Source organism: Pteropus vampyrus, unplaced genomic scaffold (genome assembly GCF_000151845.1).
Source record: "Pteropus vampyrus isolate Shadow unplaced genomic scaffold, Pvam_2.0 Scaffold383, whole genome shotgun sequence".
Classification (NCBI taxonomy): Eukaryota; Metazoa; Chordata; class Mammalia; order Chiroptera; family Pteropodidae; genus Pteropus; species Pteropus vampyrus.
The window spans coordinates 1,276,407-1,295,381 of NW_011889164.1; the positions used below are offsets into that span (position 1 = coordinate 1,276,407).

At 35.6% G+C, this 18,975-nt stretch overlaps 1 protein-coding gene and 1 pseudogene across 1 annotated transcript in view; both read left to right on the plus strand.

Moving 5' to 3' along the window:
- The window catches only part of RGS7 (regulator of G protein signaling 7), a 500,731-nt gene that overhangs the window by 437,652 nt on the left and 44,104 nt on the right, over positions 1-18,975 (plus strand). The window lies entirely within an intron of this gene.
- On the plus strand, positions 637-755 carry LOC111731541 (annotated as a pseudogene).

The following is an 18,975-nucleotide window of genomic DNA, read 5'->3' on the forward strand; positions in this document are numbered from 1 at the left end:
TATTCTTGTATATGGTGTAAGAAGGTTGTCCAGTTTTACTGCCCAGTTTTCCCAACACCATTTATTGAACAAACTGTCTTTACCCCATTGTACAGTCTTGCCTCTTTTGTAATAGATTAAATTGCCATATAGGCATGGATTTATTTGGGGCTCTCTATTTTGTTCCATTGATCTATGTGTCTGTTTTATGCCAATACCATGCTGTTTTGATTACTATAGCTTTGTACTACAGTTTAATATCAGGTAGTGCAATACCAGCAACTTTGTTCTTATTTCTCAAAATTGCTATGGCTATTTGGAATTTTTTATAGTTCAATATAAATTTGGGACTATTTGTTCTAGTTCTATGAAAAATGCCATTGGTATATTGATAAGGATTGCACTGAATCCATAGAATTTTGGGGGTCGTAAAGACATTTTAACGATGTTATTTGTCTCCATGAACATGGTATATGTTTCCATTTATTTGTATATTCTTCAATTTTTCTTCAATGACTTATAATCTCCTCAGTTCAGGTATTTTACCTCCTTAGTTTAATTTTTTTCCTGAGAATTTTTTGATGAAATTGTAAATGAGATTGTTTTCTTAATTTCTCTTTCTGATAGTTTATTATTGGTGTATGAAAATGCAATGGAATCTACAGCTGTGCTACCCTGAACAAGCCCTATCCCGTCTGATCTTGGAAGTTGAGCAGGGTCAGGCCTGGTTAGTACTTGGATGGGAGACCACCTAGGAAGACCAGGTGCTGTAGGCATAAAAAATAAAAAAATAAGAGATTGTAACCTGACAAGGTCCTTGCAATCTGTGAGGTCAATCAAGGGTTTCATCACCTTAAAAAAAAAAATGCAATGGATTTCTGACTATTAATTTTATATCCTGCTTCTTTGTTGAATTTATTTATTATCAATTCTACTAGATTTTTGGTGGAATCTTTAGGGTTCTCTCTATATATGACATCTGCAAGTAATGAAGAAGTTTTACTTCTTCATTTCCAATTTAGTTGCCTTTTATTTCTTTTTGTTTCTGATTGCTGTGGTTAGGATTTCCAATATTATGTTGAATAAAAGTGATGAAAGTGGACATCCTTGTCTTGATCTTAAGGAAAACACTTTAATTTTTCCCCATTGAGTACAAAGTTAGCTCTGGGATGTCACATATGGCCTTTATTATGTTGAGGTATAGTCTCTCTATTCCCACTTTGCTGAAAGTTTTATCATAAATGGATGCTGGATTTTATTGAATGTTTTTTCTGCATCTATGGATATAATCATATGATTTTTATCTTTCAGTTTGTTAATGTGGTATATCACATTAATTGATTCGTGGATGTTGAACCAGCTTTTGCATACCAGGAATAAATCCCACCAAATCATGTTGTATGATCTTTTTAATATATTGCTTAAATAGGTTTGTTAATTTTATTGAGTATTTTTGCATTTTTGTTCATCAGGGATATTGGTGTAATTTTTTTTTTTTTTGTCATGTCTTTGGTTATAGGATCAGGATAATGGTGACCTCCTAAAATGAGCTTGGGAGGCTTCCCTCTTCTTGAATTTTTTTAGAATAGTTTTAGAAGCATGGGTGTTAATTCTTCTATGACTATTTGGTAAAATTCACCTATGAAGCCATCTAGTCCAGGACTTTTATTTTGGGAAAGTTTTTTGATTACAGATTTGATTTCTTTAGTACTAATCGATCAGTTCAGATGTTGTTTCTTCTTGACTTAGTCTTGGAAGATTGTATGTTTCTTGAAATTTCTCCATTTTTTCCAAATTGTCCAATTTGGTGGCTTGTAATTATGCATAGTATTTCTTATAACCCTTAGTATTTCTGTGGAATCAGTTGTCACTTCTATTTCATTTCTGATTTTAGCTATTTGGGTCCTCTCTTTTTTTCTTGATGAGTCTGATTGAATATCAATTATGTTTATCTCTTCAAAGAACTAGCTTTTGGTTTTATTGATCTTTTGTGTTGTTTTTTTGAGACTCAATTTTATTTATTTCTTCTGTGATCTTTATTATTTCTTTCTTTCTACCCACTTTGGACTTTGTTTGCTCTTCTTTTTATAGTTCAATTATGTGTAAAGTTACATGGTTTATTTGAGGTTTTTCTTGTTTCTTGAGGTAGGCTTGTATTGCTAAGAATTTCCCTCTGAAGACTGTTTTCACTGTGTCCCATAAATTTGGAGTTGTTGTGTTTTCATTATTTGCCTCAAGATATCTTTTAATCTCTTTCTTGATTTTATCGTTAACCCATTCATTGTGTAGTACCATGTTATTTAGCCTCCGTGTGTCTGTGCATTTCTTATTTTTTATTTTTTTTGTTATTGATTTCTAGTTTTATACCATTGTGGTTGGAGAGGACACTTGATATTATTTCAATCTTCTTAAATTTACTGAGACTTGTTTTGTGGCCTAACATCTGTTCTATCTTGGAAAATTATCTATGTGTACTTGAAAAGAATGTATATTCTGTTGCTATGGGATGAAACACTCTAAAAGTATCAATTAAATCTATGTAGTTTAGTGTGTGATTTAAGGACACTGTTTCTTTATTGGTTCATTGGTGTCAATGGGGTGTTAAAATCCTCTACTATGACTGTATTGCTGTCAGTCTCTCACTTTATCTCCATCAATATTTGCTTTATATCTTTAAGCGCTCCTGTGTTGGATGCACAAATGTTTACTAGTGTTATAACCTCTTGTTGAATTGATCTCTTTATCATTACATGATGTCCTTCTTTCTCTCATAGTCTTTGTTTTAAAGTCTATGTCATCTGACGTAAATATTGCTATGTCAGATTTTTTTTCATTTCCATTTGCTTGAAATATCTTTTTCCATCCTTTTACTTTCAGTTTATGTATCTTTTGATCTGAAGTGCATCCTTTGTTGGTGGCATATCTTATCCATTCAGTTGTCCTATGTCTTCTGATTGGAATCTATTTACATTTAAAGTGATTCTTAATAAGTACATAGTTACTGCCATTTTATTACTCATATTTATGTTCCTTTTTTTCTTCTCATTCTTCTTCTTAAAGAATTCCCTTCAAAATTTCCTGTAATACTAGCTTGGTAGTTGTTAATTCCTTTAGCTTTTTCTTGGCTGAGAAGATCTTTATTTGCCCTTTGATTCTAAATGTTAGCTTTCCTGGTTATAGTAATCTTCATTGTAGGTCCTTGCTTTTCATCACTTTGAATATTTTGTGCCAATGCCTTCTGGCCTGCAATGTTTCTGTTGAGAAAGCAGCTGACATTGTTATGGGAGCTCCCTTGTAATTAACTAGCTGCCTTTCTCTTTCTACTTTCATGATTTTCTCTTCGTCTTTAAATTTTGCCATTTTAATTATGGTGCTTCTTAGTATGAGCCTCTTTGTGTTTATCTTGTTTGGGACTCTCTACACTTCCTAGGCTTCTATGTCTGCTTATAAAAGCATGACTGCTTATAAAAGCTTTATTCACAATTATCAAAATTTGGAAGCAACTAAGATATTCTTTCATAGAAAACTGTGGCATGTACGTACATTGGAATATTTTAACCAATGAGTGTCGAGGCACAAAAATGACATGTAAGAAACTTAAAGGTATGGAGTTAAATGAAAGTAGCCTAGAACTGCTCAAAAATAGTTTTGTGTTTTTTTTAAAAAAAAAGCTTAGCAATTAAAAAAAAAAAAGTGAAATAGAGGGTATGTCATAGGAGTAATGAGCCCAACAAAATCTCTGACCACAAACATACAAGAGTCAGATGGTAATATCAGCAGGTAAAAATAAATTTTATTTACATAACATCAAGTCCATTCTTCTAGAAAATCTGCTGGTTTTTTTATAGTGCCTTTGTGCACTATAATCATGACCTTGAAATAGAATATAATGAAGCCTATTAATTGGTGTTCTGTTTTATTCAGTGACCTTGATTTTATTTGCCATATGTTGTGGGTGCATTTCAACACAATAAGAGTGGTAAAAAAAGGAGTCTCATAAAAATGACTTGTAGATTTTATTTTTTTATCTCTTGGAAGGATTAAGCTAATGTTTCATAATAAAAATAACTTTCTTCCTATGAATATTGGGTTAGGAGATCCTGCCAGTGGTTTCTCCTAGATAAGAATAAATACTTTTTCAGAAAATTAGAAAAATTGAAAATTTTGTTTTTTAAGGATTAGTTATACTGCTGTAATGTGTACACCCCATATGTTATTTTGAGGCATGATCAAAAAATTAAGAGTACATCTATAACAACTGAATACAGCACAAGACTTTATTGCCCCATGGAATATATTTTTCTAAATATATAATAAATAGAGACTTGTTTGACATGAAAAAATGGAATAAAGTAAAAATATTAAATTTCTTTGATTTTCATTAAAAAAATATGTATTCCTTCATTGTTCATTCACCTAGTATATTTTTCAACCAACATTTATAGGGGTTTGCTACACTACAGGCTAAAAACACAAAGTAAATAAAACATTATTCCTGTGACTGAGAAATTCTAGTCCAGGGATGAGTGGGATTGAGACTTAACTGGATAACTATCTTGCAAATATGATAGTGAGATCTATAATAGAGTGATGACATAGTGTTCTGGGAAGGACAGGAATGCTGGAGTAATTGGTTAGTTATGATTATCATGAGGGAGGAAAAGGACTTTAGGAAACAGAGATCTTTTACTTATTTATGAAAAGCTATCAAATATAGGGAAGATGTGGCTTAAACACGCTGAATGAAAATGGTATATGCCAGTGATTGTAAAGTAACTTTTAGGCTTCTATTCCCTCTATTAAATCCACTCTGTGAAGCTAGTTCTTCTCTAGGACTTGGTCAAAAAAACTTTATGGGCCCATGACTTCTTTGGTCACTCTTTGTTAAAGTGTTCTATAGTCACGTTAAGTCCCAGACATAATATTGATTAAATATGCAGTAGCGAGACATAATCAAACTACATACCTAATTTAAAATTGAGGCTTCTTTTTCCCTGGGTTCTACAAGTGAGGAAGGATGCAATCGTCGGTTTCTAAGTTTTTCTCATTTAGCCTCTTTACTCCTAATTCCCATCTCACTAACCATGATTTCTGACACATCTAAGGATGGAGTGGAAGGCGTTGGAGAAGCTGGGAGAAGAAGTCTTTTCACCTGGCCTGACTACTCTAAGGATTTAGTTGTGGTATTCCCTGGGCATGGCCTATGTGCCCGCCTCTATCTTATAGGTGTTTTGACAGGCACTTTGCTGACCACATCCCTTCATGTTATCTTTCTGAAAAATAATTTAATGATATGAATAAAAAGTTAAAATCTTTTGCACAAGTAGGGTAACTTATCCAAAGCTATCAAAGAAAGTATAGTATTCAGTAATAAAAAGATGGTTAAATAGGATATAGCCACAAGATAAGGTATTATATAACCATTCAAAATAAAAAATACAAAGAATTTTAAAGATGTAGAGAAAAACTATACTGAAATATAAAATGAAGTTCTCTGCACATAAAGTTATATGTAATATGATCCAAATTTTGTTCAAAAATATGGGAAATATAGTCAATAACATTGTGATAACTTTGCACAGTGACAAATGGGTAGTAGAGTTAGTGTGGTGATCACACCTTACAATCTATAAATGTCAAGTCACTATGTTGTACACCTGAAACTAAACATAATATTGTATGTCAACTATACTTTAATAAAAATTAAATATATATGTGTGTATGTATATATAGAGAGAGAGAAAAACTATTAGAAGAAAATATGCCAAATGTTGATTATAGTTATTCTAGGATATTTGATATCTTAGGTAATTTAAATTTTCTACAAAGAATATGTGTCACATTTCTACTCTGAAAAATTATACATTACAAAATATTCTTAGATCTATTTAACTAACTGATAACATCTGGGCCAAAGGGAGGTAGGTTTCTGCTATGCTTTGAAATAGTACAAACACAATCTAGAGGATGTATGGTATCACCTGAAGTACTGCATTTAGTGGGTAAAATGTAGAAGTGCTGGCCATCTTTTGAGCAGAGTAAGCACAATATTGAGTGTGGGGGTGGGGAGTGGTGATAAAATGTGTGAGATTAAGTGAGAGGATCTGAGGAATGAAGTTTAGGGCAGTGAAGCCAGGTGCTACTTACTGCTCATCTGTTTTCAAGTATATAAGCAGCTGTCACAAGAAAAGAAGTAGAATTATCCTATTTTGCTTTAGATACAAAAAAGTAGATTTATTTTGAATAAAGAATGTTTTTATCCTTCTAATTGTGGATGGGCATCACAGAACAGAGCTCTATTTTCTGAAAAGTCCAGGGTTGTGACATAAGGGTCACCTCTCCTGAGTCATTGCTTGGACCTCCCTCCACATCTAGGAGTCAATGCTTCTCATTAGGAGAAGGTACAATTGGAAAGTTATTAATAGAAGATCAGGCTGAAATTTGAGAGCATAATATTCCAACCACCTTAATGAAAAGAGACAGTACATAATTCTTTTTTATCAATTTGAATTTTAAATTCAGTGTATTACAGATTATATATGATAGTAAACTCACTAGGAGTAAAGGAGCAAGAAAGGAAAAGGAGCTTCAGATTTAAATTCTTCTCATATTATTAACAGTGAAGATTGCTCCTTAATTGTACATTTTCCCCATGACCGAAGTCCATTATTTTGCATGTGAAATATACGCTTCTCCTTTAGTCAATGATGTAGTATTTAGTAAGACTAGGGCGTGATTTTCACACATGTAAAAACAATCATCTAAATTCTCTCTATCCCATTTTTGTGTTGATCTGGACCAAGAAGTTGAATCCTACATTTGAGAGAGTTCTATCATAAAAAATAATACAATTTTGTTATAATTATTTCATGTTGTCCAAACCTATAGAGAATTTTTGTAAGAGTTTATTTGAGCCAAATCGATGACATATACCAAAGAAGCAAGTTCTCAAATGTTCCAGAGAATAACGGTTTTGCAGCTTCTTTTGATGAATTTGAAATTAAGGCGAGAAAGTAAAGATTACAGAAAGGTGGCAGAGAGCAAGGTGGGATTTGGATTACAAAACAGTTAACAAGATTATGTGCTTTCTCGAGTGTGGTTAAGGCTAATTTCTAAAATGTATTAACCTAGAAGCACAGAAACACTGGACAAGGCTTGCTTAAGGCAAAGATAAACCTTTTACTAAAAAGTTACATGCCTGGAGGAAGATCGTGACCATCCATCAGGACCTGCCCAGTTAGGAATTTATGATCAGATCACCCTGTTAGCTTACTTTCCATTTTAAAATCTACATTATTAATAACATCTTGAGATAAAAAATTCCTCTAAAAAAGTCTATATTCCACCACAGTAATTTCTGATAAGATTATTCTTTGATCATAACTTGGATATGTTCACCAAAGTAAATAATATTTTCTTCAGGAGACAATGTATTTAGTAGTATTTTTTTCCCCTGAGAATATCAGGTCTAGAAACCTCTTAAAACATACAAGTATATCTTATTTATTCATATGTCAAATATTTTATCTCTTCACCTTAAAATACTTAAAAATATGCTAGAAAAATTTATGAGAATCATTTTAATTACTAGATTACCAATTTATTATAAAAGGATATAGCTCAAGAACAGCCAGATGGAAGACACTTGGGAAGGGGTGCAGAATTTCATGCCCTCTCCAGACTCTCCAAATCTCCAGCTATTCACCAACCAGAAGCTCTCTGAACCTAGTTCTTTTGAGTTTTTAAGGAGGCTTTATATAGAGGCATGATTGATTAAATCACTGGCCATTGAAAATGATCTCAACTTCCAGCCCCTTTCCCCTCTCCAAATGTGGGACTGAAAGTTCCAGCCCTCTAAATCACAGAGTTGGTACTCCTGGTAGGCAGTCCCCATCCACGGGTGGGGTCCAAAAGGCACCTCATTAATAAAACAAAAGACACCTTTACTACTGTTAATACTTAGGAAATTCAGTTTTAGGAGCTCTGCCAAAAATGAGGATGAAGACCAAATATATATTTCTTAACATAATCACAATACATAAGTATTTACCAAATTAAAAATTAAAACTGAGGAATTTTTAAAATATTTGTTGATTCATTTAAAATAACAATAAGAAGCCAATTGCATAATTAATTCATTTGCACAATTTTAATGAAAAATTGGCACATTTTAACTATCAAAGGAAAATTAGTGAAAGAAGTGGCACTATTATACAGTTTTGCAAATCACTTTTGTTAAGCTAAAAATAAAAGGCTGAAATGAGAGGCAATACATTTATTTGGGATTACGAATTGCATTTAGGAGAGCACAGATTGAAGCAGAAACCCAAATAATGTCCTCATTACAGGGTGAAGGCAAGGGCTTTTTATGAAAAAAGGAAGATGATAATTTACATGAATGGAAGAAAAAGAGTTTCTACTGGTGCTGACAGGCTGAGTTACTCTTTAGCTATGCATGGCTGCTGACTGATTCTGCTTTCTGGAAGAACTCATAATCATTAGTTCTTGTGGTCAGAATGTCTGATTTTCTGTTAGCTTTACAAACAGTTGTTTGGAAGACAGTTTGGTGTGGCCTGGTCTAAAGGTCGTTTTGTCTATTTCAAACTTTCTGAAGGTTCAAAGAGCAAGACCTGTAGCCTTTTGTCTGGAACTGCTGCTCTGGCTTCATTTTAAAATGGCTTCACTTGTGTCAACTATTTACACTTTAGTCTTTAGTCTTTAGCTTCTTAGAACATTGCTGCATTCATTCTCATGTCCACTTCTCCCATCAATCCATTTCTACATCACATGCCACATAACCTGTGAGAGACTACTGTATACTCTTAAGCGAATGATTGTGAAAAAGACAAATAATATCAAGTATTTTTATCTAAATAGTTTGATCTTGCAGAACCCTTGAAAGAGAATTGCTGGTATAGGATGTAGATTTTTGTTTTGTTTTGTTTTGTTTTTTAAGTAGGAATAATTGATGCATTTTTTCTAAAGCTCTTCATTCTTTTTCTCCTTATATCTATTAATAATATGTGAGTTCAATTAATGGATTTCCTAATATCGAGTAATCCTTGAAATCCCAGAATACACTCAACTTGTTCATGATGTGTTTTCTTAATGTGATATTGGATTTTGTTTGCTTTTATTTATTTAGGATTTTGACATGGACATTTAAAAGTGAGATTGGCTAATATTAGATTTCTTTTTGATTTCTGTAATAAAATCTTTATTATAAAGAATGGCAATGGTATTAATTTTGGCGTACATTTTCACGATTCAGAAAAGCCTCATGAAGAATTACATTATTTCTCTAATGTAGAACTCTACGATGTAAAAGGGGTAGAATAAAGCAGCATTTTACCATGAGCTAGATGTCCAAACAATAGATTACACAAAGCTTAACGGAGAAGAATGTCACACTTCTCATCTCTATTCCCATTTCTCTCACCATGCATAAGCTCTGAGTATTGTGGCTTCTCTCCATTTCTGTTTTCTCCGTCTCAAATACCAAGGGCTTGAAGGGGAGCTAGCACAGCCACGCAGTGTGACATAGTACATCCAGAAAGCATCTGCAGCTAAAAGTCTTGGCTCAAATACACTCATCGTCCCTTATTTGCAGTTTCTCTTTCTGCAATTTCAGTTACCTATGGTCAAGCATGAACTAAAAATATTAAATAAAAAATTCCAGAAATAAACAATTCGTATGTTTTATAACGTATCCCATTCTGAGTAGTGTGACGAAATCTTATGCTGTTTCACTCCATCCTGCTCAGGGCGTAGATCATCCTTTTGTTCCACGTCTCCATCTCCTTTCATCTCATCACGTAGGCACTAAGTCATCTCACATCATCACAAGAAGAAGGATGAGTAGAGTGTAATAAGATATTTTGAAAGAGAGAGATGGCATTTATATAACTTTTATTACAGGATACTAATATAATTATTCTATTTGATTATTAGTTATTATCGTTAATCTCTTACTGTCTCCAATTTATAAACTTTATCATAAGTGTGTGAGTATAGGAAAAAGCATAGTGTCTATAGGGCTCAGTTCTATTTCGGTTTCAGGCCTCCACTGGGGTTATCCCATGTGGACAATGGGGAGTAACATATCAACTTAATGCCTGGTATATAATTCTACTAAATGTCTTCAAGTGTCAGGCTCTTCACTTGTTAAATATAGATGAAAATACCTACCTCATAGGTCTGTTGAGAATACATTGAGGTAATATATGTAAATTGCTTATATGTACCTGGCACATAGTCATTGTTCAATAATTGGTAATTAAATTTATTTTGGCAATCAGTCTTTCTAAGAGAGATAAGAACACAGTGGGCAAGGGAGTGCAGAAAAGTTGGCAGATAACTCTGACTTGGCATAACCAGGGAACACTTTCGAGAATCAGAAGACTTGAATGTGAGGTTTGAAACATAAGTGTCTTAGTGCCTATTGCTGCATAACAAAGTACTCCCAAATTTAGCAGCATGAAACAACAAACATTTGCTATTTTTACACAGTTTCTGAGGGTCAAGAATCTGGGAATTGCTCTCCTGGGTGTTTCTATCTCAAGGTCTCTTGTGAGATAGCAGTGAAGCTGTGGCCTGGACTGCTGCCACCTGAAGGGACTGGAGAATCTGTTTCACTCACCTGGTGGTTGGGAAGAGGCTTTCATTTCCTGTGACACAGACATCTACATAAGGATATTTAAGAACTTGCTTCCCCCGTGGCACCCCAAGATGAAAAGAGAGCCCTAAGTTGTAAATCACAGTCTTTTAAAGCCTAATCTCAGAAGTATCATACCATCGCGTTATCATGCCATCACTGCTCCCACAGCCTATGATTCACACAGACCAATTCTGGTACAGTATGGGGACTACTCAGGGTGTGACCGCCTGGAGGAGGAGATCAGTAGAGACCAACCACCCCAGTAGAATTTGGACAATGAAAAGAATTTGGAAATTGGTTTGAAACAAGGAAAGTAGACCATGAATAAACTCTAGCATGAGTAATATCTCTGTTGTTGCCATGGGTGACTCATGCAAATGCTGATAAAACCACCTTTCCAAATAATCCCTAAGCGGGAGGTGGAGATACAGAGCTTCAGAGCTATGAGGAGAGAACTGACCCTACACACTTTCCTTACCAAATACCCAGAGAAGAACATTGAGTTTAATTCCTAAAGTAAAGAAAGCCCCTCCATAGCTATATTAACATTTAGGCAAGTTGTTTAAATTTTCTCAACTTTAAATTCCAAGATTTTAAAACAGAGCTGATGGTCTCTCTCACAATATTGAACAAAGCAACATTTTTGAGATGAATATGAAATCACCTTATATAGATGATTTTTGTTTCTGAGAATGAGATGACAGGTGTGAAGTAATAACTGTCCCCTGAAGGGGACAAAGACCAGGCCTCACTTGTACCTGACTCTATTCAACCCAGTGTCAGACACATAGTGGACACTTGATAAAAATATTTTGAATTCATGTGTGACTTCATAATACCTCTCCCGCTCCCCTGCATACAATTCTTTAGATGACACTAAACAAACTGGCTTAGTTTTTAAACCACACAGGTTTTTCCGTCACAGAGCTCTGATGTTTGAATCAACCAAAGCACCAGTGACCAAATTCAAGCCAAGAGAACTTTGTCAGCTACCATGCGCTCATTGATTCTAGGCATTGTTCCTGCACTCCAGGTACTTAGCTGTTCAAGCTGTGCCTCTATTCAGATGTACATTATTCAACTAGAACGCATGCGAAATGCATACCCCGTGGGTTCGCTCTACAAGATGTGGGATAACAACAATACAAGTGAATTACTATTGATGACAATAAGAACATTGCTTAGAACCTGTATTGCAGTTTCTAATTACAAAAGCTTTTTACATTCATTAGGTCGCTTATTCTTTACAGAGACCTAGTAGGGTGGGTAATGGTTGTCTTTAATTTATAAACAAAAGAAAGTAAGACTGAAGAATTGAGTTTTGTTGACAGCTAAGAGTCAAATTCTTACTTTTGACTAAAAACCTGGCATTTTCTCCACAATCCCATGTTATCTCTGTTAAGTAGCATGCAATCATTCTTCGTCAATTTGCAAAGTATATCAGGGTATCAGGGCTGGATGTATACACATCAAATAGGTTTTTTGTTTGTTTTTTAGTAAAATGATTATGGAGGGAGAGAAAACTTTTCCCTTCTCCCTTTCTAGTTTCTTTGGCTGGTCTAGTAATTAAATCTACATAGACAGATTAACAGGAAAAAAAGCAAATTTCATGCATATGGGAGTCCCATAAAAATATAAGACTCCCTAACAGTCAGGTAATTGAGGCTTATATACCATTCTGATCTAAAAAGAAGCGGGTACGAGATCTGGGGTCTCAAAGGAGAAGAAGACAATTTACAGAAAGCTGAGAAGAGCAGATGGTTGGTGAACAAATATTTGCCATGTTATGAAATAAATTTTTTGTATATAAAAAATATATTTGGTAATAGATTTCTTTCTGGTGCAGGTCCGTGATCTAAGTTCTTTTAGGCAGCTAAGGGGGGAGTTAAAAAGTTCATCCTGAGCCTGCTGGTCTCCAACTGTCTTCGGCCTAAATAATCTACATGCCAAAGCAGTACATCCTAAGGTGCCATATTCTGCCCTCCCCGTCAGTTAATTGAACTTTTCATGTGTTAGATGGTCTACAGTGCCTTGAACATCTGCTCTGTCTCTGAAGCCGCTGAGAAAGTCACAAACTGGAATGTTCCATATAAGTGCAACAGGTGTAAAACTTGGAAACCCACAGGTCTGATTCTGGGTTTTCACTAGCAGGTATAGTAGTCTATAGATGTAGGGGGTGCGGTTGCCTCTAAAATCATACTTCATGTATAATTTTCAGGCATAATTTTATGTGCTCATTTGGAACTTGCCCACCAGAAAAATAGCTTCAACTAGGTAGGTATTTCATTACTGAAAAGGAATATTCAGGAAAAAAAAAAGGATTTCAATCTAGTTCTTGCAGACATGGTAAGTCAGACAAAGATTGAGGAGGAGGAACTCACGGAGGGAAAGAGCAAGTTCAGGAGTTGGACCATTACAACCTAGGGCTCTGTGGCAGAGTTCTTCCTGCTGAGCTCTCTGAAGCAGGTGGGGGAGCGCCTCCTCCCACAGACCCTAAAAATTCATTACATCCAGATTAAGGTCTCTGTCATAGATTTTATCAAACTTAAACAGTAGCGGGACTTTAATATATTTCCTAATATCTTTCTTAAATGTCTCAGCGATATTCTTTCTGTAACTTTTGGAATGTCAGTTTTGTGGGGTTCGTGAGAAACATGTCAAATTCAGTAGCGATGATGCAGTTCTGTGTCCTCGATGGTCAGAAGGGCCCATGCTCACAGACCTGTCACCTCTACAGCAGTTCCTGATCTCGTTACTGACTTTTTTAAACTGTTTTAGAAAATCCAAAACATGTTAACCCAAATTTAAACTTTTACATTATGAAAAAAGAACATTTCTGTCTATTATTCTGATCTCTTTCTTTAGATTGAAAATAATGTGGCTATCATAAGCCTCTATGAGTGACATTTTCCTCTTTCCCTGGCTACGTCTTTTATCCTGCCTGTTCTTTTTATTCTGAAATAGATTTGGCAATAGTGTCCTATTATTATGTAATACCTGATGCTATTTATGTAAGCCATGGGTAGCGCAAGAATAAAATTGCTTTCCCTGTTATTAAGTTGGTGCTTCTATATCCTCTGGGTTGGCAACTTTTCAAAATGATGCACCCAGATTTCTGCTCTGTTTGTTTCTGATACACTAAACATATGAATAGTGGTTGGACTGATGCTGGGGCTGGGGCCCTGAGGGCCAGCAGCCACCTCTCAGGACAGTGGGTGGAGAAGAATATTAATCTCAAGTACTGACAGTGTCATGCATTCATCTCAGGTCCTGGGAGAGTGTCAGGAAGGGAATGGCAGCCTCCAGCTCTGATGTGCTACTGAGAAGGCAGTCTCAGGGTCCACTCCGACTACAGCTGAAGTAGAGTTCTATTTGCCCGTAGAAAGGGTCCATAGATAATCTTGTAAATATAGACAGAAAGAGAGTAAATAATGCAAAATGTTAACAGTAGAAGAATCTGGAAGAAGTCTATGGAGTCCTTTGAACCATTCTTGCAATTCTTTCTACAGGTTTGAAATCATATCAAAGTAAAAAGGTAAAAACATGCACACGCATACTCATATACATACGCAAGAATGCACATAGTCTGTAAGTGGATGGCTGAGCAAAGAAAAATGGTCTCTTGTTCCCCCTTGCTGGGTGGGGGCCGCCTCACCTGCCAGTCTCCATTAAAGGAAGGTGGTGGTGGGTAGGAAAGGTCTCAATCTGCCAATATTCTCACGAGGTCAGCAAGAACTCTGATTTGGACTTTTTTTCCCCTGTTTATTTGCTTTCTCCAGGCACAAAAATTGTATTTTAAAAAAGAAAGAAACATTGTGTCCTCTTATCTGCTTCAAATGAACTTTCTCTTTCTTAAGAAAAAAATAATTAAAATTAAAAACAATCTGAATAAGAAAAAACATCTTATCTCAAACCCAGAAAACTCTAGAAAATTTCTCCTCTGCTAGTTCCCTCTCAATAATTTTGTGTACTTTCTCACAATCAAAAACTGTATTATATTTCATTATAGAAATTCCAACATAAAGACATTTTTCATTACACATTTTCAGAAGTTAGTAGTTACACTTTGTGAAGTGAAACCCTTGAAGCTGCCATTAAGAAATGAAACTCGAATGTATTAGTCTGGTGCCTGATTTGACGTACCTCAGGAGTTTTGAACTGAACTGAGTTCTGCACCCTTGCCTCTGCCTCCACCATATAATTAGTCCCACAAACATACTGACTCATTTATTTATTAAATATGATATCTGGCCTTAAATTGCTAAATTTTGTTGCTTTCTTTCCATTCAGTGTAGTTTAACTTGATTGTTTTTTAATCAACAACTTCCTCGAATCCTGACAATCTGAAAGCAAGGTAGACTCAATCCCTTGTGATGTGACTGTTATTCTTACATCAGCTTATACTGCTCATAATAATAGCAACCAACATGTGCCTCATGTGCTCTCTGTGTTGGGAACAATGCTAACCCGTTACAAACATTATTTCATACAGTGTGTCTGGTACTATCACTATCACGTTCACTGCATAAGAGGGGACACCAAAGCTTAGAGAGGTTGCTTTACTCTTCCAAAAATACATAGCCCATGATCTTAACTATTTTGTAGTCATGTTGTTTTGTTCTTTTTATATTTTAGTAACATTTTTAAAAGTGATATAATGTGTAAATGGGTGACTTAGACTTATTCAAAGATGTTCTATATTCTAAATATTCCTCAGATGGTTATTTCAGGAAACGGTGCATTTAAGCTAAGGTTGAATGGCACTTGTCATAGAAGTTGTCAGAAGAAATCATAAATTGGGTGCTGGGTTCAATCAGAAAATATTTATGTCTTTGTCCAATGTTCAAGTCCTCCGTATTATGCTTTAGTTCATAGTGGCTGACTTGTGTAGTTTATAAAACGTTTATGAAAATCATATTAGATAATGGCTGTGGTTGTAAAACAACAAAGTAGTCCACGATATAAGAGCTATTATCTTTCTTTTTTTTTTATTGTTTTACATCTTGAATGCAGATTTTTATAGGGGATTTTAATCTTTAATTCCATAATACAGAACAATGGAAAACACAATGAGTTCCTAGGAAATAAAGCTTTTTAAACCTATGTCTACAGTTCACATTTTTGTTTTTGTTTTTTTAATTAATTGTTTTATTGTGGCAAGAATATTTAACATGAGATCAGATCTCTAGAGCATATTCATCTTACCCCAAATGCTATTCCTGTTGATTAGCGACTCCCTGTTTCTTCTTCACCTCGGCTTCTGACAACCACCAGTTCACTCTTTGATTCTGTGAATTTGGCCATTTTAGATACCACGGAAAACGAGAATCATGTAGTACTCGTCTCTGTGACTGGCTGATTCCACTTAGCACAATGTTCTCAAAGTTCATCCATGTTGTCACATATTACAGTATTTCCTTTTTTTTAATGCTGAATGGTTTTTCATTGCACATATATTTTACAATTTATCCATTTTTCTGTCAATGGATGTTTAGTTTGTTTCCACACTTTGACTATTGTGAATAGTGGTGCATTGAATATAGAAGTGCTAATATCTCTTCAAGATTCTGATTTCAATTTTTTTGTATAAACACCCAGTAATAGGATTTCTGAGTCACACGGTAGTTTCATTTTTAATTTTTGAGGAACCACCATACCGTTTTCCATAGTGGCTGCACCATTTTGCATTCCCACCAACAGCGTGCAAGGGCTGCAATATCTAACAAAGAACTATCTGAAAAGAAAATTAGAAAAACGGTCCCACTTACAATATCCCCCCCCAAATTTTTGAAAACCTTAGGAATAAATTTAACCAAGGAGTTGAACAGTCTGCATACTGAAACCCCTTTAAGCCATTGATGAAAGAAATTGACCTGTATTACAAACAAGTGGAAAGACCACCAGCGTTCATGGTTTAAATGACTTAATATTTTTAAAATTCATGTGTTTTTTAAAAACCAAAATCTGATTCCTGTTATTATGTTGTATGGATCAGCTATTTTATTCTGACCCTGCTGTGCCCTTGCACATCCAGGTGGAGAAAAAGCACAGGGCAGTTTTTGGTTTGTCCTTGGATGTTTGTAGGTCGAAATAGAGACAATTTGAAACAAAATGTTAAAGGCAGAGGAGCTCTCTTTGTCTTTATCTTGCCTTCTCTAGAGCTGAGCCTTTTTAAGTTCCCAGTGTACTGCTGCTTTTTAAGTAGTCGACTCCCACATATTCTGAAAACAATCTGCTATCGGCCATTTATATTTATCAACTGATAGATTAATTATATTGCAAGAGAAAAAACATTTGAGCTAAATTTTTATGTACCAGAAATATTTCCTTTAAACCTAACTAAAGAACTAGATCATTTGTTTCTTGTTAAATAAATGCATAATAATGATAGGCGATGACCAATTGACCAGGAAGTTGTTATAGGTACCAATGTTCTCAAGCACACACATTCACATACACACACACACACACACATGTGTGTGTGCACACACCAAAAAACAGTAAGTAAAACCCATTTTGTATTTTTAACATGAGTAGTGTTCAGAAAGAACTAGTGTGTAAAATCCGTAATTTCACTCATTCATTTATTTAGTATACATTCATTAAACACCTACTATGCATAGGAAATTTCCATCTCTGGTGACAGATATTAAACAAAGCAGACAAAGTCCCTATATTTGAGGAACTTTCAGTAGAGAAAGAAAGAATAAACCAACAAAAATAATAATACATGAGAACATTCCAGGTGGAGGTAAGTTTTGTGATAAAAATAAAAACAAGGTGATGTGATTGGGAAAGACTAGGGACTACTGAGGCCAAGTAGGGCCTCTGTGAAGTTCAAAAGGCAAAGGGACAACTACATATCTGAGGAGAGAGGTAGCATCCGGTATGAAGGATAGAACCTGGTTCATAGGAGGAACAGAAAGGCCAATGAGGCTGGGTGCGAAGTGAGCTAAGTCAGAGAGGTGCTAATGGGGCTGGAAAGGTGGACAGGGGCTGTTTACGCCCCACCTTGGAGGACGTGGCAAAGGGCTTGCTTTTACCCTAAGTGTGATGAGAAGTGTATAAAGGTTTGAAAAGGAGAGTGATGATATGGCTATAGTTTAAAAGGTCCCTCTAGCTGCTGCTATGTAGGGAATAACTAGGGGAGAAAGTGAAGAAAGCAAGAAAGGAATGATGAGGGCAAATCAGAAGGCTGCTGAGACAGTAAGATGGGAGATGATGGCAGTTTGGACCAGGGAAGTAGTGTCGCAGGTGGAGAGAAGCAGATAAATTTAGAACCTGTTGGAACGTGAAGTTCATGACACTAGAGAACTCAATGAAGATGGAAGTCTAAGTGAGGACTCAACCTAGAGCTCCGATGACCAGGTTCTTGTCTTATGCCACGATAAAAAACTCAAGGCCAGATGAACGACAAGCAGGAAAGCACAAAGTTTATTAAAGCGAAAGCAGACACTTAAGAGGGAAGCGCAGGCAGACTCAGAGAGCGAGTCACACCGAGGATGACTGGATTATAGGTTTTTGATTTCCTTGGGGGGCAAGGCCCAGAGATATGCTACTGATGTAGCCTCGTTGTCTCTTCCCAGTAGGCGAGGGACTCAGTTTCCCATTCTTTCTTTCTTATTTGGTGTTTCCAGAACCATCATGGAGTGAGGTGCGTGATGGGAGCCGCATTATTTGCAATGCAGATGACATTATAATGATATTGTAATTAGCCAAAAGTTAGGGCTCAGCCATAGATGGCATATAAACTGGAAAGGACTTATCTCCCTATCTCCCCTTGCCAGGACTAAAATAGGGAGAGGGCTGGCTAAACAAAGAACAGAGGGAAAAGTTCGAAGTCTGGTCCTGGATGAGAGGGGATGTCCCTAGGTGATCTATCCTGCCTCAGTAAAATTTGCTGATGAATAAACGTAAGAAGTAAGGGAAAGAGAAAAGTCAGCAATGACTGACTCCTAGGCCAGACTTGGCTATCTTTGTGGGTAATGATGGGATTTACAAAGAGGAGCTACAGCTAAGAAGGGAGTAATGTCTCTCTTTGGAGGCGAGAGAAAATAAGAGTTCTGGTTTGGACATTGTTTGCCCTTTTTGCGAAACTAAACTAAAATTAGTTTTGTGTCTAGAAGGCTTTTCCCACAAGAGGCTGGATGTAGAACAGAGTGCATCTTTATTCGCTTTCAGGATTTGAGAAAGATACTGCCTTGGAACTCTGCCCAGTCATTCACTTTGATTAGCTTTCTTCCCACCCCTCAGAGCACAGAATTAATTTTCGGCTCCTATTCTTTATGTCATTCTCTATCTTTGAACCCCAGATAAATGTTTGATGTCATCTATTCTGA